Source organism: Coregonus lavaretus (genome assembly GCF_964263955.1).
Source record: "Coregonus lavaretus genome assembly, chromosome: 26".
NCBI classification, from domain to species: Eukaryota; Metazoa; Chordata; class Actinopteri; order Salmoniformes; family Salmonidae; genus Coregonus; species Coregonus lavaretus.
This window is the reverse complement of record NC_140013.1, coordinates 32448824-32472588: the sequence shown is the minus strand read 5'-3', so window position 1 is coordinate 32472588 and position 23765 is coordinate 32448824. Positions and strand designations below refer to the sequence as shown.

The window sequence follows — 23765 nt, the reverse complement described above, 5'->3', positions numbered from 1 at the left end:
ACAGTCTCTTTATGTCAGGTGTCAAACTCATTTTTCCCACGGGGTGCATTCGGTCTTCACATAGGTCCGGAGGGCCTAACCTTAAATGTATTATAATTCCTTGCTGTCAAAATTAGCAAAACAATAGTCCTCTATCCAACACTTTTGGAATTTCCGATGCTCCCTGACTGTCTAGCTTTCGTTTCGATGACTGTTAGCAAGCTGGACAGAGTGAAGAGAGTATAAATGTAGGTCCATTATCATTTCTACACAGTTTCAATTTGGTTTTAGTCATTTCAATGTCGATTGAGAATAATGTTTTTGTATCTTTTACTCAAACAACCCGTGGGCCGGATTGAATGTGCTGGCGGCCAAATCCAGCCTGTGGGCCGGATTGAATGTGCTGGTGGCCAAATCCAGCCTGTGGGCCGGATTGAATGTGCTGGTGGCCAGATCCAGCCTGTGGGCCGGATTGAATGTGCTGGTGGCCAGATCCAGCCTGTGGGCCGGATTGAATGTGCTGGCGGCCAGATCCAGCCCGTGGGCCTGATTGAATGTGCTGGCGGCCAGATCCAGCCCGTGGGCCTGATTGAATGTGCTGGCGGCCAGATCCAGCCCGTGGGCCGGATTGAATGTGCTGGCGGCCAGATCCAGCCCGTGGGCCGGATTGAATGTGCTGGCGGCCAGATCCAGCCCATGGGCCGGATTGAATGTACTGGCGGCCGTGGGCCTTGAGTTTGTCACGTGCTCTATGTGGCCAGTTTCGCTGCTGGAAAGAGATAGATGAATAACGCTATGAACACACCGACTGCGTCATTGCGTTTTGGTACACCAGAAGTACATTAATTTCCAATGGAAAGCTGCGTTTGCCTTGCAGCATTGCGTTGCAGAGGCAGTTGCAGTGCGTTCTGTGTTGTGCATACGCTGGATTTATCGAACGTATGCGTCAAACTGTATGCGTAAACGGGTTGACAGAAATGGTAGCAGAAGGTGATTGTTGAACTTTTGTTGCACACATATCTAGATGATGCTGCATACTATTTTGCGCAATGATGCAGTCGGTGTGTTAGTGCATGACTAAAGTAATATAACAGGAGTTGATAGATGGGACACCAGCTTCCATTTGTCATTGAAGAGTACTCTATCAAAGAATGACAGTCATAGTGTAGAAGACCATCCAGGACGAACCAACATAATGTACAAAATGATCCAGGACGAACCAACATAGTGTACAAAATGATCCAGGACTGACAGTCTTATGGCTGCTGGACACATGCACCATGCAACATTTACACACATGCACGCACACAGGTCTGTGTCTGTGTCTGTGTGTGTGTGTAACACTCTGGCTCTATGGACGTTTATATTGAGCCAGGGTTGTTCATTTTCTTGTGTTGGGTGTATTTCATTTGGTGGTGTTGGGAATGGGTGAGTCTCATTTTTGTTTGTGTCATGTGGTGATTGGTCGATGACTCCCAATCAGAGGTAACGAGTGTCAGCTGTCGGCTCGTTATCTCTGATTGGGAGCCATATATATTCTGTGTGTTTTCTCCTTTGTTTTGTGGGTTATTGTTTCCTTGTTTCTTTGTTTGCTGTTAGTAGTATTTCTGTATAGAACTTCACGGATCGTCTTTTGTTGTTTTTTCGTGGTTGCTTTAAGTAAATAAAGTCATCATGTTCACTCGCAACGCTGCGCATTGGTCTCCTCCTTCACACGATCGTGACAGAATAACCCACCAAAAGAGGACCAAGCAGCGTAACAAGCGGCAACAGGACCTACCTCCAACGGATTCATGGACATGGGAGGAGATACGGGCTGGAAAGGGTCCTTGGCCACAAATGGAGGAATATCACCGCCCTCGTGAAGAGCTGGAGGCGGCTGCAGCCGAGAGGAGGTGGTACGAAGAGGAAGCGCGGAGTCGAGGCTGGAAGCCCGTGGTTACTCCCAAAAAAATTTTTGGGGGGGGGCACATGGCTTGGGCGCCTGGGCAGCAGGAGGCTGCCACAGGTAGAGTTGGAGAGAAGGCATTCGGATTACGGGAGCCATTGGCGAGTGGAAGGGGGGAAGTTGTTGTGGCACGGCATGAGAGACTGAAGTGTGTTCCCAGTCTGGTCCGGTCCGTTCTTGATCCCCAGTTAAGGCCAGTGGTGGGTGTTCCCGGTACGGGCCGGTCTGTTCCTACTCCACGCACCAGGTCCACGATGTGCGTCGCCAGCCGGCCAGAGTCTGCCGTCTGTCCTAGGGCGTCTGAACTGCCCGTCTGCCAAGCGCTGCATAAGCCGCCCGTCTGTACTGAGCCTGCAAAGCCGTCCGTCTGCCATGAGCCTGCAGAGCCGTCCGCCAGACAGAATCAGACACCTGCTATGGAATCAGCAGGAGCCGACGCAGCCCATACTAGACTGGAAGCTCAGGTTCGGAACCAGAAAGAGCAGATCCTGCAGATGGGAGCCGCCCTGCTGGAGGTGATGACTGCTATCCGAGGCTGGGGTCCGCCTCCACCGCCAGCCTCCCAGCCAGCACCATCAGCCAGCCATGAGCAGCCAGATCTGTCAACCAGCCATGAGCAGCCAGACCCGTCAGCCAGCCATGAGCAGCCAGACCCGTCAGCCAGCCATGAGCAGCCAGATTCGTCAGCCAGCCATGAGCAGCCAGACCCGTCAGCCAGCCATGAGCAGCCAGATCTGTCAGCCAGCCATGAGCAGCCAGACCCGTCAGCCAGCCATGAGCAGCCAGACCCGTCAGCCAGCCATGAGCAGCCAGACCCGTCAGCCAGCCATGAGCAGCCAGACCCGTCAGCCAGCCATGAGCAGCCAGATCCGTCAGCCAGCCGTGAGCAGCCAGATCCGTCAGCCAGCCGTGAGCAGCCAGATCCGTCAGCCAGCCATGAGCAGCCAGATCCGTCAGCCAGCCATGAGCAGCCAGATCCGTCAGTCAGCCATGAGCAGCCAGATCCGTCAGCCAGCCATGAGCAGCCAGATCCGTCAGCCAGCCAGGATCAGCCAGAGCCGGCCAGCCAGGATCCGCCAGAGCCGTCCAGCCAGGATCAGCCAGAGCCGGCCAGCCAGGATCCGCCAGAGCCGGTCAGCCCGGATCCGCCAGAGCCGTCCAGCCCGGATCCGCCAGAGCCGTCCAGCCTGGATCCGCCAGAGCCGGCCAGCCAGGATCAGCCAGAGCCGGCCAGCCAGGATCCGCCAGAGCCGGTCAGCCCGGATCCGCCAGAGCCGTCCCGCCAGGATCCGCCAGAGCCGTCCAGCCAGGATCAGCCAGAGCCGGCCAGCCAGGATCCGCCAGAGCCGGTCAGCCCGGATCCGCCAGAGCCGTCCCGCCAGGATCCGCCAGTGTCGTCCAGCCTGGATCCGCCAGAGCCGTCCCGCCAGGATCCGCCAGAGTCGTCCCGCCAGGATCCGCCAGAGCCGTCCCGCCAGGATCCGCCAGAGCCAGCCAGCCAGGATCCGCCATCTAGTCAGGTACTGCCCCTTAGCCCGGTGCTGCCCCTTAGTCCTGTACTGCCCTTCAGCCCGGTGCTGCCCCTTAGTCCGGTGCTGCCCCTGAGTCCGGTGCCGCCCCTTAGCCCGGTGCTGACCCGTAGTCCGGTACTGCCTCTTAGCCCGGTGCTGCCCTTGAGTCCGGTGCTGCCCCTTGTCCCGGTGCTGCCCCTTATCCCGGTGCTGCCCCTTAGTCCGGTGCTGCCCCTTAGTCCGGTACTGCCCCGTAGTCCGGTGCTGCCCCTTGTCCCGGTGCTGCCCCTTATCCCGGTGCTGCCCCTGAGTCCGGTGCCGCCCCTTAATCCTGTGGGGTTGAGTTGGGGGGTGGTCATGAGGAAGGGAGGACGGAAGCGGAGAGTGACTAAGGTGGGATGGGGACCACGACCAGAAGCAGAACCGCCACCGTGGACAGACGCCCACCCAGACCCTCCCCTAGACTGTATGCTGGTGCGCCCGGAGTTCGCACCTTTAGGGGGGGGTACTGTAACACTCTGGCTCTATGGACGTTTATATTGAGCCAGGGTTGTTCATTTTCTTGTGTTGGGTGTATTTCATTTGGTGGTGTTGGGAATGGGTGAGTCTCATTTTTGTTTGTGTCATGTGGTGATTGGTCGATGACTCCCAATCAGAGGTAACGAGTGTCAGCTGTCGGCTCGTTATCTCTGATTGGGAGCCATATATATTCTGTGTGTTTTCTCCTTTGTTTTGTGGGTTATTGTTTCCTTGTTTCTTTGTTTGCTGTTAGTAGTATTTCTGTATAGAACTTCACGGATCGTCTTTTGTTGTTTTTTCGTGGTTGCTTTAAGTAAATAAAGTCATCATGTTCACTCGCAACGCTGCGCATTGGTCTCCTCCTTCAGACGATCGTGACAGTGTGTCTGTGTCTGTGTCTGGTCTGTGTGTGTGTGTGTGTGTGTGTGTTTGTGTGTGTCTGGTCTGTGTCTGTGTGTGTCTGTTAATTGGCCCCATGCTGCTTGACAGGCATGGTGATGTGTGTTAGATGCGCTGCTCCTTTCATGTGTAGTGTAGAGACCTGCAGCTTTCTTGGTATGGTAGTTTATTAGCCCTGTGGTCAATACACGGTTCAACCACGGTTTGGATTCTGACTACAGGACCACAAGGGGGTTAGGTTTTGATTCTCTCTCTCTCTCTCTCTCTCTCTCTCTCTCTCTCTCTCTCTCTCTCAAGCTCTGTCTCTCCATCTTTCTCTCTCTCTCTCTCTCTCTCCCCCTCTCTCTCTCTCTCTCTTTCTCTGTCATCACAGTCCTCTGGCCGTTGCCCAATATTTGTAATGACAGAATAGAGAGAGGGCAAATAGAATGTACTGCCATGAGGAATCACACACTCCTGACTCCTCTCAGAAACACTAAGTAACTGGGGAATAGAGGTGTGTGTCTGTGTGTGTTCTTGTGCGCACACACATACACACTGTTAACCAGATTACAGTGCGAATAATGTTTTAACACACCTCTCTGTACAAAGACGGTTTTATTTACGCAATGTGTTCTCATCCTGTTTCCCAGCTGGTCGCAGGCAGCCCCAAACAATCATACATATTCTCCCAGGATCAAAACAGAGAAGTTTCTCTCTCAATGACATACACACAGACGCACGCACGCACACACACACACACACACACACACACACACACACACACACACACACACACACACACACACAAGGCCTTTTCCCTTCTCCTTTCCACATGAAATGAACTCTCTCAACAAGCTTATACGATTATATAACTTTTTTACATGTGAAACGTTTCTCCTCATGTCTGCCTGTGAGGATGGTGAGTAGAGAGGAATTTGAAGTAAACATGTCTCGTAAACAAAAACAAATTTTCTTCTGTCATTAATAATTGACTGTTGTCAAGGTAGCAGAATAACAAAAAATGTATTGGACCTTGATGGGCATTACCATCTGCATTAATCATTTCAGTCACAGTTCTACTTATAGCATTAGTGAATTACAATTAGTATGTCATATACACATGCTAACATGCTAATTTATTAATTGTATATCTGAATATTGCAACTGTCGTGACATGACTTACTTTAATGTATGACTGTTATTTATTGAATCACCTAACTATGTTTAATTATCACTCGATTAAATTAATAATGTAACAATTAACTCATTAGGAATTTGGGGCACCACGGAATAAGTTGTTTAACGAGTTACCATCTCCCGAATTAAACTCTTAGAAGATATATATGTTATATATATCGATAACACTCACTTATTAAATAATTACCTCTTATCAGTCTCAATCTGAACATTGCGTAATCCTTGAACCTGCAAGAACCCTAACCTTACTGATGAATCAGCAATACACAAATTGGCTTAATTATTTATTTACTAACTAACTAAATAATAACACAATACAAACACACACACACAAACATAGGTTATTGATTATTAACGTAACACAATGAAAACAGCTCCCTAGTGGTGGACTAACAATAGCATGAATGCTTGGGTAGAAGGAGGGTCAGAGTGGAAGGGAGAGACAGAGATTCAAGAGACAGAGATTCAAACTATCGTAGTTACTTTGGAAACTACGCTCACAGTAATCATAGTACTTATGCACCCTAATAATCGCTCATTCGGATTAGAAATGCGACATGTATTTACGTGTTTCTGTCCTCGATAGTTGAGTTGATGATGTAGGACTCTGGTTTGCCCACCAGAGATCCCAATGTCATTGGTAGAGTTTCTGGTCGTAGTGCTGGTTAGAATGGATACTTCAGATGTACCAGCAGTTGTCTGAGAGGGATTGTCCTCTCCTCTCATGTCTTTAGTGAAAGTTCTCTAGACGATTTTACATGCCAGCTGCAGACTGAAATGATAAGGTCTAGTGCATTGTCTTCTTCACCTCGTGTAGAGGTTGAGCGTTTCAGAGTTTCTCCATTTCAAACGTGTGGACTAACGTCTCACGTTTTCTGGTCTTTCTGGTTTAACCATTTTGTAACGTGTTCAGCTTCACGCTTCCTGGTCTGGTAGAAATTCAACCATTTGCAACATCCGGCTTATACCGTAATCTCCTTGGTCTTCCTTTGGTAATGGCGTTGTAGTTTTAAACCATTTTGTAACGTTTAGCTCACGCTTCACGTCTGCTGGTCTGTAGAGTGTCAACCATTTTAAGCCGTGGGGCTTCCTGGTCTAATGTTAAAATGTTTTTCAAGGCTTTTTATGCACTCGGGGTAATAGGGGCGTTCCATCATGTTTGTGCTCATCTGGGCGTGGCCACTGACTGAGAATAAATCAATATGGAAAACAATAATCTCATCTAGAATGCTAAAATCACATTGTTATCTTCACAAAAGTATTATTATACTTAATCATTCGTTTTATACAACAATTAGATGTAAACCACATAACTGGGAAGTGTACACCCCAGAGATACAGTAATGTTGTTCCATAGTAACACATTTGACATGATTGTTCTTTAAGTCCCTACCGACCATTTCCCACATTCTTTTAAGTAGGAATATTGTTTCATTATCCACTTTTGGATGTTGGAGTCTTGGCGGGAAGACTTCCTTTGTTAACAAAGGGGTCCTTTCTCCCAATACTTCATGGCAAGGAAGAGAAAGTCTGCACGGTATTTACGACTGGTCATAAAACTTGCCCCCAGGAAAGGGAGTGTTCAAACCTTTGCCGAGCTGGCATGTTTGATCCTCAACCTATGAGGGAAAGTCATGACACAACTATCTTACTAAATCATACAGTGTAAGCAGTACAGCAGAACAGATGTGCCATGAGATCCAAGATTCATAAATGCAATTATGGGCTGAGCTACCACATAGAGTCAATCAGACTGATACTTCCCAAAGTAAACATTTAGCTCACGCTGCAGAGCAATTAGATAGGAAGGGCCATGATTCGCATGTGAAAAAATTATACTTTTCTGTGGTTTCAGTAAATAGGTCTACTTCATTTTGGTGCAATTTTTTATTTTTTTTGCTGTGTGTGTGAGAGAGGAGTTGTTTTATAACTGCCGTTGTGCCCCTATATTAATGGATAAAAGCCCCCCCCCCACCTCTCTCTCTCTCTCTCTCCTCCCTCCTCAGGGGGTAAGAGTGGCTCTGTGCATCTCGGTGAAGTCAGGCTCTGCCTATCTCTGCAGGTTAATAAGTCCCCATCTCCAAAAAATAGGGCCGTTGCACTCACCACAACACAACATGGCACAAGACGACCACGCAACACAACATGACACAACACGACCACGCAACACAACATGACACAACACGACCACACAACATGACACAACACAACCACACAACATGACACAACACGACCACAGAACACAACATGACACAACAAGACCACGCAACACAACATGACACAACATGACCACACAACAAACACATGATGGCACAAGACGACCACGCAACAAAACATGGCACAAGACGACCACGCAACACAACATGACACAACACGGCCATGCAACACAACACAACATGACACAACATGACACAACACGACCATACAACACAACATGACACAACACGACCACGCAACACAACATGACACAACACGACCACGACCACGCAACACAACATGACACAACACGACCACGCAACACAACATGACACAACACGACCACACAACACAACATGACACAACACAACCACACAACATGACACAACACGACCACACAACACAACATGACAAAATCACGCAAAACAACATGACACAACACGACCACACAACACAACATGACACAACACAACCACACAACATGACACAACACAACATGACACAACCACGCAACACAACATGACACAACATGACCACACAACATAACATGACACAACACGACCACGCAACACAACATGACACAACACGACAACGCAACACAACATGACACAACATGACCACGCAACACATCATGGCACAAGACAACCACACAACACAACATGGCAAAAGATGACCACGCAACACAACATGACACAACACGGCCACACAACATCACACAACATGACCATACAACACAACATGACACAACACGACCACGCAACACAACATGACACAACACGACCACACAACAAAACATGACACAACACAACACGACCACATAACATGACACAACATGACAACGCAACACAACATGACCCAACACGACCACGCAACACATCATGGCACAAGATGACCATGCAACACAACATTGCACAAGACGACCATGCAACACAACATGACACAACATGACCACGCAACACAACATGACACAACACGACCACGCAACACAACATGACACAACATGACAACACAACACGACACAACACGACCACACAACATGACACAACACGACCACGCAATATGACACAACACGACCACGCAACACAACATGACACAACACGACCACACAACAAAACATGACACAACACGACCACCCAACATCACACAACATGACCAAACAACACAACATGACACAACCACACAACACAACATGACACAACACGACCACACAACACAACATGACACAACCACGCAAAACAACATGACACAACACGACCACACAACACAAAATGAAACAACACAACCACACAACATGACACAACACAACATGACACAACCACGCAACACAACTTGACACAACATGACCTCGCAACACAACATGACACAACACGACCACGCAACACAACATGACACAACACGACCACACAACAACATAACACAACACGACCACACAACATGACACAACACGACCACACAACACAATATGACACAACACGACCATACAACATGACACAACACGACCACACAACACAACATGACACAACAAGACCACACAACATTAAACAACACGACCATGCAACACAACATGACATAACACGACCACGCAACACAACATGGCACAAGACGACTACACAACATGGCACAAGACGACCACACAACACAACATGACACAACACGACCACACAACAAAACATGACACAACAAGACAACAGAACATGACACAACATGACCACACAACACAACATGACACAACACGACCACGCAACACAACATGACCACACAACATGACACAACACGACAATGCAACACAACATGACATAACACGACCACTCAACACATTATGACACAACACGACCACGCAACACAACATGACACAACACGACCACGCAACACAACATGACACAACACGACCACACAACATGACACAACCGACCACACAACACAACATGACACAACAAGACCACACAACATGACACTACACGACCACACAACACAACATCACACAACACGACCACACAACATGACACAACACGACCACACAACACAACATGAAACAACACGAACATACAACACAACATGACATAACACAACCACGCAACACAACATGGCACAAGACGACCACGCAACACAACATGGCACTAGACGACCACGCAACACAACATGACACAACACGGCCATGCAACAAAACACAACATGACACAACATGACCACACAACATGACACTACACGACCACGCAACACAACATCACACAACACGAACACGCAACACAACATGACACAACACGACCACACAACACAACATGACGCATCAAGACCATGCAACACAACATGATACACACCGACCACACAACACAACATGACACAACATGACCACACAACATGACACAACATGACCACACAACACAATATGACACAACACGACCATACAACATGACACAACACGACCACACAACACAACATGACACAACACGACCACGCAACACAACATGACCACACAACATGACACAACACGACAATGCAACACAACATGACATAACACGACCACTCAACACATTATCACACAACACGACCACGCAACACAACATGACACAACACGACCACGCAACACAACATGACACAACACGGCCACACAACACAACATGACACAACACGACCACAAAACACAACATGACACAACATGACCACACAACATGACACAACCACACAAAACAGCATGACACAACACGACAATGCAACACAACATGACATAACACGACCATGCAACACATTATGACACAACACGACCACACAACACAACATGACACAACACGACCACACAGCATGACACAACACGACCACACAACACAACATGACACAACAAGACCACACAACATGACACAACACGACCACACAACACAACATCACACAACACGACCACACAACATGACACAACACGACCACACAACACAACATGAAACAACACGACAATGCAACACAACATGACATAACACGACCACTCAACACATTATGACACAACACGACCACACAACAAAACATGACACAACAAGACAACAGAACATGACACAACACGACCACACAACACAACATCACACAACACGACCACACAACATGACACAACACGACCACACAACACAACATGAAACAACACGACAATGCAACACAACATGACATAACACGACCACTCAACACATTATGACACAACACGACCACGCAACACAACATGACACAACACGGCCATGCAACAAAACACAACATGACACAACATGACCACACAACATGACACTACACGACCACGCAACACAACATCACACAACACGAACACGCAACACAACATGACACAACACGACCACACAACACAACATGACGCATCAAGACCATGCAACACAACATGATACACACCGACCACACAACACAACATGACACAACATGACCACACAACATGACACAACATGACCACACAACACAATATGACACAACACGACCATACAACATGACACAACACGACCACACAACACAACATGACACAACACAACCACGCAACACAACATGACCACACAACATGACACAACACGACAATGCAACACAACATGACATAACACGACCACTCAACACATTATCACACAACACGACCACGCAACACAACATGACACAACACGACCACGCAACACAACATGACACAACACGGCCACACAACACAACATGACACAACACGACCACAAAACACAACATGACACAACATGACCACACAACATGACACAACCACACAAAACAGCATGACACAACACGACAATGCAACACAACATGACATAACACGACCATGCAACACATTATGACACAACACGACCACACAACACAACATGACACAACACGACCACACAGCATGACACAACACGACCACACAACACAACATGACACAACAAGACCACACAACATGACACAACACGACCACACAACACAACATCACACAACACGACCACACAACATGACACAACACGACCACACAACACAACATGAAACAACACGACAATGCAACACAACATGACATAACACGACCACTCAACACATTATGACACAACACGACCACACAACAAAACATGACACAACAAGACAACAGAACATGACACAACATGACCACACAACACAACATGACACAACACGACCACGCAACACAACATGACCACACAACATGACACAACACGACAATGCAACACAACATGACATAACACGACCACTCAACACATTATGACACAACACGACCACGCAACACAACATGACACAACACGACCACGCAACACAACATGACACAACACGACCACACAACATGACACAACCGACCACACAACACAACATGACACAACAAGACCACACAACATGACACTACACGACCACACAACACAACATCACACAACACGACCACACAACATGACACAACACGACCAAACAACACAACATGAAACAACACGAACATGCAACACAACATGACATAACACAACCACGCAACACAACATGGCACAAGACGACCACGCAACACAACATGGCACTAGACGACCACGCAACACAACATGACACAACACGGCCATGCAACAAAACACAACATGACACAACATGACCACACAACATGACACTACACGACCACGCAACACAACATCACACAACACGAACACGCAACACAACATGACACAACACGACCACACAACACAACATGACGCATCAAGACCATGCAACACAACATGATATACACCGACCACACAACACAACATGACACAACATGACCACACAACATGACACAACATGACCACACAACATGACACAACATGACCACAAAAAACAGCATGACACAACACGACGATGCAACACAACATTACATACCACGACCACGCAACACAACATGACACAACACGACCACGCAACACAACATGACACAACACGACCACGCAACACAACATGACATAACACGACCACGCAACACAACATGGCACAAGACGACCACACAACACAACATGGCACAAGACGACCAAGCAACACAACATGACACAACACGGCCATGCAACAAAACACAACATGACACAACACGACCACGCAACATGACACTACACGACCATGCAACACAACATCACACAACACGAACATGCAACACAATAAGACACAACATGACCTCACAACACAACATGACACAACAAGACCACACAACACAACATGACACAACAAGACCACGCAACACAACATGGCACAACATGACCACGCAACACAACATGACCACGCAACACAACATGACACAACACGACCACGCAACACATCATGGCACAAGACGACCATGCAACACAACATGACACAACACGACCACAAAACATGACACAACACGACCACGCAACACAACATGACACAACTTGACCACACAACACGACACAACACGACCACACAACATGACACACCACGACCACACAACACAACATGACACAACAAGACCATGCAACATGACGCAACACGACCACACAACATGACACAACATGACCACGCAACACACCATGACACAACACGACCACAAAACACAACATTACACAACATGACCACACAACATGACACAACCAAACAAAACAGCATGACACAACACGACAATGCAACAGAACATGACATAACACGACCACGCAACACATTATGACACAACACGACCACGCAACACAACATGACACAACACGACCAAGCAACACAACATGACACAACACGGCCACACAACACAACATGACACAGCACGACCACAAAACACAACATGACACAACATGACCACACAACATGACACAAACACACAAAACAGCATGACACAACACGACAATGCAACACAACATGACATAACACGACCACGCAACACATTATGACACAACACGACCACGCAACACAACATGACACAACACGACCACGCAACACAACATGACACAACACGACCACACAACACAACATGACACAACAAGACCACACAACATGACAAAACACGACCACTTAACACAACATCACACAACACGACCACACAACATGACACAACACGACCACACAACACAACATGAAACAACACGACCATTCAACACAACATGACATAACACAACCACGCAACACAACATGGCACAAGACGACCACGCAACACAACATGGCACTAGACGACCATGCAACACAACATGGCACAAGACGACCATGCAACACAACATGACACAACACGACCACACAACATGACACAACACGACCACACAACACAACATGACGCAACACGACCATGCAACACAACATGACACACCACGACCACACAACACAACATGACACAACAAGACCACACAACATGACGCAACACGACCACACAACATGACACAACATGACCACGCAACACACCATGACACAACACGACCACAAAACACAACATGACACAACATGACCACACAACATGACACAACCACACAAAACAACATGACACAACACGACAATGCAACACAACATGACATAACACGACCACGCAACACATTATGACACAACACGACCACGCAACACAACATGACACAACACGACCACGCAACACAACATGACACAACACGGCCACACAACACAACATGACACAACACGACCACAAAACACAACATGACACAACATGACCACACAACATGACACAACCACACAAAACAGCATGACACAACACGACAATGCAACACAACATGACATAACACGACCATGCAACACATTATGACACAACACGACCACACAACACAACATGACACAACACGACCACACAGCATGACACAACACGACCACACAACACAACATGACACAACAAGACCACACAACATGACACAACACGACCACACAACACAACATCACACAACACGACCACACAACATGACACAACACGACCACACAACACAACATGAAACAACACGACCATGCAACACAACATGACATAACACAACCACGCAACACAACATGGCACAAGACGACCACGCAACACAACATGACACAACACGGCCATGCAACAAAACACAACATGACACAACATGACCACACAACATGACACTACATGACCACGCAACACAACATCACACAACACGAACATGCAACACAACATGACACAACACGACCACACAACACAACATGACACAACACGACCACGCAACACAACATGACACAACATGACCACACAACACGACACAACACGACCACACAACATGACACAACACGACCACACAACACAACATGACACAACAAGACCATGCAACACAACATGACACACCACGACCACACAACACAACATGACACAACATGACCAAACAACATGACACAACACAACCACAAAAAACAGCATGACACAACACCACAATGTAACACAACATTACATACCACGACCACGCAACACAACTTGACACAACACGACCACGCAACACAACATGACACAACACGACCACGCAACACAACACGAACACACAACACAACATGACACAACACGACCACACAGTATGACACAACACGACCACACAACACAACATGACACAACACGACCACGCAACACAACATGACACAAAACGACCACAAAACAAAACATGACACAACACGACCACACAACATGACACAACATGACCACACAACACAACATGACACAACATGACCACGCAACACAACATGACACAACACGACCACGCAACACAACATGACACAACATGACCACACAACACAACATGACACAACACGACCACAAAACATGACACAACACGACCACACAACACAACATGAAACAACAAAACCACACAACATGACACAACATGACCACACAACAAAACATGACACAACACGACCACACAACATGACACAACATGACCACACAACACAACATGACACAACACGACCACGCAACACAAGATGACACAGCACGACCACACAACACAACATGAAACAACACAACCATGCAACACAATATGACATAACACAACCACGCAACACAACACGGCACAATACGACCACACAACACAACATGACACAACACGACCACGCAACACAACATGACACAACATGCCCATACAACACAACATGACACAACACGACCACGCAACACAACATGGCACAACACGACCATGCAACTCAACTTGACACAACTCAACCACACAACACAACATGCCACAACACGACCATGCCACACAACATGATACAACACGACCACGCAACACAACATGGCACAATACTACCACACAACACATCATGGCACAAGACGACCACGCAACAACACATGGCACAACACGACCACACAACATGACACAACACAACCACACAACACAACATGACACAACACAACCACACAACATGACACAACACAACATGACACAACCACGCAACACAACATGACACAACATGACCACGCATCACAACATGACACAACACGACCACGCAACACAACATGACACAACACGACCATGCAACACAACATGACACAACATGACCACGCAACACATCATGGCACAAGACGGCCACGCAACACAACACGGCACAAGACGAACACGCAACACATCATGACACATCACGGCCATGCAACACAGCACAACACAACATGACACAACACAACACGACCACACAACATGACACAACACGACCATACAACACAACATGACACAACACGACCACGCAACACAACATGACACAACACGACCACGCAACACAACATGACACAACACGACCAGGCAACACAACATGACAAAACACGACCACGCAACACAACATGACACAACACGACCACGCAACACAACATGACACAACATGACCACGCAACACATCATGGCACAAGACAACCACACAACAAAACATGGCACAACACTGCCACACAACATGACACAACACAACATGACACAACCACGCATCACAACATAACACAACATGACCACGCAACACAACATGGCACAAGATGACCACGCAACACAACATGACACAACACAACCACACAACATGACACAACACAACATGACACAACCACGCAACACAACACAACATGTCCACGCAACACAACATGACACAACAAGACCACGCAATACAACATGACACAACATGACCACGCATAACAACATGACACAAGAAGAACACGCAACACAACATGACACAACATGACCACGCAACACAACATGACACAACACGACCACGCAACACAACATGACACAACATGACCACACAACACAACATGACACAACACAACCACAAAACATGACACAACACGACCACACAACACAACATGACACAACAAGACCACACAACATGACACAACATGACCACACAACAAAACATGACACAACACGACCACACAACATGACACAACATGACCACACAACACAACATGACACAACACGACCACGCAACACAACATGACACAGCACGACCACACAACACAACATGACACAACACGACCACACAACACAACATGAAACAACACGACCATGCAACACAATATGACATAACACAACCACGCAACACAACATGGCACAATACAACCACACAACACAACATGACACAACATGCCCATACAACACAACATGACACAACACGACCACGCAACACAACATGACACAACACGACCATGCAACTCAACATGACACAACTCAACCACACAACACAACATGACACAACACGACCATGCCACACAACATGATACAACACGACCACGCAACACAACATGGCACAATACTACCACACAACACATCATGGCACAAGACGACCACGCAACAACACATGGCACAACACGACCACACAACATGACACAACACAACCACACAACACAACATGACACAACACAACCACACAACATGACACAACACAACATGACACAACCACGCAACACAACATGACACAACATGACCACGCAACACAACCTGAAACAACACGACCACGCAACACAACATGACACAACACGACCACGCAGCACAACATGACACAACATGACCACGCAACACAACATGGCACAAGACGAACACGCAACACAACATGACACATCACGGCCATGCAACACAACACAACATGACACAACACGACCACACAACATGACACAACACGACCATACAACACAACATGACACAACACGACCACGCAACACAACACGACCACGCAACACAAGATGACACAACACGACCACGCAACACAACATGACACAACACGACCACGCAACACAACATGACACAACATGACCACGCAACACAACATGACACATCACGGCCATGCAACACAACACAACATGACACAACACGACCACACAACATGACACAACACGACCATGCAACACAACATGACACAACACGACCACGTAACACAACATGACACAACACGACCACGCAACACAACATGACACAACACGACCACGCAACACAACATGACACAACATGACCACGCAACACAACATGGCATAACACGGCCACACAACATGACACAACACAACATGACACAACATGACCACGCAACACAACATGGCACAAGATGACCACGCAACAAAACATGACACAACACAACCACACAACATGACACAACACAACATGACACAAACACGCAGCACAACACAACATGTCCACGCAACACAACATGACACAACACGACCACGCAACACAACTTTTGATAAGACCTTGACCTTTACTGCTGAGCTCCATCTGGGGAGAGACAAAGACAACAGGAAGAAAGATGATGGAAAGGGGATGGAGAGAGCAAGAGAGAGAGAGAGAGAGAGAGAGAGAGAGAGCGAGAGAGAGAGAGAGAGAGAGAGAGAGAGAGAGAGAGAGAGAGATCGAGAGAGATCGAGAGAGATCGAGATAGAGAGAGATAGAGAGAGATAGAGAGAGAGAGAGCGAGAGTGAGATAGAGAGTGAGAGAGAGAGAAGGAGAGAGAGAGAGAGATCAAGAGAGAGAGCGTGAGAGAGAGAGAGAGAGAGCGAGAGAGAGAGAGAGAGAGAGAGAGAGAGAGAGAGAGAGAGAGAGAGAGAGAGAGAGAGAGGGGGGAATAGAGAGAGAGAGAGATCGAGAGAGAGAGAGGGAGAGAGAGAGAGAGATAGAGAGAGAGAGAGCGAGAGTGAGATAGAGAGAGAGAGAGCGAGAGTGAGATAGAGAGTGAGAGAGCGAGAGTGAGATAGAGAGTAAAAGAGAGAGAGATCAAGAGAGAGAGAGAGAGAGAGAAAGAGAGAGAGAGAGAGAGAAAGAGAGAGAGAGAGAGAGAGAGAGAGAGAGAGAGAGAGAGAGAGAGAGAGAGAGAGAGAGAGAGAGAGAGAGAGAGAGTGAGAGAGTATACATTTTGAGATGTGTGTGTACTGAGTGTGTATCATTGAAGCCTCTGGATATGTGTGATTGGATTTGTGTTAGAAGACCTGAACCAGGGTGGTTCACATTATTATCCCAGGGTTAACCCACCTCAGAATTACCTCAGTGTTGGATCACACTTGGTTCAGACTTAAATATTGAATTGATGAGGCCAGAATTGACCGGGACAGCCCAGCGGGTGTCTGAGTGTTCTCCAACCCATTCTAACCCCTGGAGTGAAACCAGTAGCTCCACCACAGGGAGGGATCTGGCACAGTGACCATGCCCAGAAACACACATTGTCTGAGCTACCACCAGCAAACACACAGTAAAGCCATTCAATCCTGACAGTCTGGTGTAACACCTGTAGTGCAGCCAGAAAACTGAACCAGTTCTCTGAATTGTAGTCTTCCAATTGTCTTTGGATGTCTGTAGGAGAAAATGGCTAAAACACATCAGATTAATCATAGGACTCGCCAACAGTGACGCCAAGTTAGTCTCAGAGGGCATTCAGACTGTTTCAGACTTTTAGATGGCATCCAATTTTCCGTGTGTCCTTCATATATGATTTCCCAGACAGCGTACCATGTTATTTATCTGTAGGTGTTGGAGGTGAGCAGGTTAGAGTCGGAGAGGGAGAGGTGTGTGGTGGTGGCCTTGGGGTGACAGGTGCAGTGACAGCCAGGTGTACAGAGCAGTCACCTTGGCTATGTGCTGGTTGAGTAATGAGGAGTTTTTTTATTCTTCCAGACTACCAAAACACTGCAGTCAGATTTACATTTTTTTTCGATTGCTAACAAGCATTGTTCAATACTGTGGATACATGTGCAAAACTCTAAATACAGTTATCAAAACAACCTGCAATTTGGCAATGCACATCCTACATGTCTCAAAACAAATATTTCTACCAAATGAAAGCTAACAGTCTCTACCAACATGCACACTTTGTCATTCATAGTATCATGACCTACACAACTCTAAAAACAGCTACCACTTGAAAATGTGTCAATTTGTTTTTAATATCATTTTTTATTTTTTATTAATCAACAGTCATTTTTACAAAAGCAGAGTGGCAAACCTGTACTGTACAGAATGTCCTGCAAGATATGTAAAGAAATACAGCAGAAAGGCTGCAATATGATTCAATACATTTACTGTATTTTTGCAAATTACTGTATTTTGCTTTTTGCAGAGTAATTCCAAAATACACAAAAATAAATAATTCCAGTACTGTTAAACAAACAAAAAGTGTATACACACTATGAATATGCATAGCATATTGTCCAAATGAAACAGAAATATAACAATGCTAGTCAACCCTGTCTGCTGCATTGGGCCACAAGTTCTCATCCACATCACACCGTATGGCCTCTCGCGCAATACACCTGGGAAAGAATCTCTTTGCATGCCTGATCCATCCCTGGCAATCTTCTGCAGAGATATCCAGGCATCCTGCATTCATTGCATCCAAGAGTGACATTTGATCATGTCGATGGTGGTCATAAACCTCCATGAGGAAAATAATGATTCTATGGGGTTGAGGAAGGGAGAGTAAGGGGGGAGGAAAAGTGACACCATCCCGGGATGGGCTGCAAACCACTCTGTGACTACATGGGAGTGGTGAAATGCCACATTGTCCCATACAATCCCCAAGGTTTCCATATTTCTTCTGACTTGCCCTCTTTCTTCACCTGGCAAAAGCCTTCCATAGAGGTCATCCATGAATGAAATGAGGCGCTCTGTGTTGTATGGCCCAATTAGTGGTTTATGTAACAGCAATCCTTCAGAGGATATTGCGGCACACATTGTGATGTTGGCACCCCTATGGCCCGGGACATTCAATGTTGCTTTTTTCCCAATCATATTCCTTCCACGTCGGCGTGTTTTGGCCATGTTAAAACCAGCCTCATCCACAAAGACGAACATGTGGGGTGTTGGCCTGGCTTCAAGCTCCATGACACTCTAAAAAGATTGTAAATCCACAGGGCAACATAACAGTTATTCTATAACAGTAGTTTACATTACATAATACTGTAACTGAAATCACTGCTGAGTGTGCAGTGCTCTGGTGGGTTTTGTTTACAGTAAAAACAGTACTGTATTACAGGATATAGACATCTTACCTGGACATACTGGTACCGGAGTTCCTTGACACAATCAGAGTTCCTCTCAAAGGGAACAGTGTACACCTGCTTCATGCTGATATGATGCTTTGTCAAGACTCTAGCAATTGTTGTCGTGCTTACACTTTCAACATTTTGAAATGTATTATTGTCTGCCAACACTCTCTCTTGAATTCCTCTGAGATTTATGGCATTGTTGCTAATGACCATGTCAACAATTACAGCTTCCTGCTGAGCAGAGAAAATCCTAACTCTCCCACCTCCATTTGGTAACCGTTGGGTCCTAAAACAGAAATAAAATTACACACAAGTGGTTCGAAGAGCTTTTGTTCGATTTACTACTCTACAGTAATATTCAGTACAGTTAGATGCCCATACAGAATGCATATCTTACCTGTTAGTTTGCTGGAAGGTTCTTATAATAGATGACACAGTTGAGCGTTGCAAATTTGGCTGCACTCTGAGACCAGCATCTCTCATTGATAGACCATGATTGACAACATGATCAATGATTGTAGCCCTAATCTCATCTGACACTACAACTCTGGGTCTTCCCCTCAGTCATCGTCCACCACGGATACGTAATCCTCTGCCTCTCCTGGCAACTCTTCCACCTCTGTAAGCCACTACACGATCTCTGTCTGGGTCCATGTTTATGTAAAATAAATTCCAAAGATGTCCCCTTTTGTAGAGATGGTAATGACATAAAAATGGAAAACACCTGGGTAGGTCTTCAGTTACGTAATGTAGAATGAAAATCAGCTGTGAATAATTCCGAGTTTTTATTATTATATATATAGCTTTTACTGTAGCAATGTAAAACATTGCAGTCTAATTAAATTTTTAGTAGCTTTTGAACTTGAGTTTAACAGTTTTGATAAGGGTATCTTAACATTTGCAAAATGGTCTGTAGATACATAGAGTTTTGTTGGTAAATGTGTTTTTTGTGAGACAAGTATTTATGTAATTTGAAAGATGTTGTCATTGAATGCATTTTGTGTCAAAGCAATGACAAATGATCCACAGGTTGCCACATAGTGTTGTTGTGATAACTGTATTTAGAGTTTTGCACATGTATCCACAGTATTGAACAATGCTTGTTCGCAATCTAAAAAAAACTGTATTTGCTGAACGTGCCGACAACTGTTATCTTTTTATCTTTGTTTACCCTTCCTCCCCTCGTTCCCCTCATTCTTTGGGAGACAAAAAACACACAGACTCTGCGCCCCTCACCTCCCGGCTGGTGGCACCGGCATGTTTTCTGTCATGAGAACAGAGAGGAGATAAAAAGATCGGCTTTAATACTGCAGATAGATTGTAGCCTCCATTAATATATTTGTCTGCATCATTTCCAATCCCCCATATATTTAAAAAAAAGACATGTTCCTTTATTATTTTCCTCTAATCCAACTACCCTTCCACTAATTGGAGTAAACTAATGGACAACAACACTTATACTTCCAGCTTATTCATACTGTATACATTTTATGGACACAAAATATTTTACAAAAGTTATCTTTTGTATATGTTTTATCCCATCCTTCAGCTATCCTCAACCCCTCCCATCTATCTCTGAAGACCAATCCAGTTTTGATTTCTATTTGACATATATTTTTAACTGTGCTGTTTCACAAAAGTTCTGAACCTATATACATTTTACGGACACAGTATATTTTACATTAGTTATATTTTTGTTTTTAGTCCCACCCTTCAGCTCCACTCAACCCCTCCCATCTATTTCTTAACACCATCCAGTTTTGATTTCTATTTGCCATATATTTTTCAATTGTGCAGTGACGTTTCACAAAAGTTTTGAACCTTTCTATTCTCATAGTTTCTACGGATTGTAAATTAAAGATGACATTTTTGCTAAAAGTATTATTATATTATTGATTGACTGACTATGACTTTTCAAATCATCCTGCAGTGCTATTTGCAGATTTAGCTCCAGGTAAATGTTGCAATTCTTCAGCCATTCCTTAACCTGCAACCAAAAACATATGGACAATATCAAAACAAATGATCTAATGATTATGTCTCTTAGCAGCAAAATCTGCAGATCTGGGATGGTTGTACCCCCCATATAAATAACATTCTATTGGTTGCAAGAATTTTGTATAACAATTAAAATTGAAAAGCTCAAAGTTTTGAATCCAGCGTCGTTTTGTGTATCAGTTAATAAACCATGTGCCATGGAATCGGTAAATAAAAAATCTCTTCCCAACAATTTTATATTAACTAGGCAAGTCAGTTAAGAACAAATTCTTTTTTACAATGACAGCCTACACCTTACGACGTTGGGCCAATTGTGTGCCACCCTATTGGACTCCCAATCACGGCCGGTTGTGATACAGCCTGGAATCGAACCAGGAGGTCTGTAGTGACGCCTCAAGCACTGAGATGCAGTGCCTTAGACCACTGCGCCACTTGGGAGCCCAATAACTATATTGCAATCTATATGACACAGCTGTCAATTTGTTGCTCCTTAAATGAAACTGGTATACTTTTTTATTTATCACAATTTTCTTTAATCAATTGTGGTCTTTAATGCAGGGCTGACAGACAAGTTCCTTACTTCTTCCACTTGCCTCTTCCATTTTTGCAGTAATGCTGCAATTAGTTGGTTGGACTTTTGGGTAGAGCAGACATTTC

At 45.8% G+C, this 23765-nt stretch overlaps 1 pseudogene across 1 annotated transcript in view; it reads left to right on the top strand.

The window, feature by feature from the left end:
* The first annotated feature begins 294 nt into the window (after positions 1-294).
* LOC311101992 (calsyntenin-2-like) overlaps positions 295-23765 on the top strand; it is a 68148-nt pseudogene continuing 44677 nt past the window's right edge. Inside the window, exon 1 of the transcript in view lies at positions 295-691. The product of the transcript in view is annotated as a calsyntenin-2-like (transcript). The remainder of the gene's footprint in view (positions 692-23765) is intronic.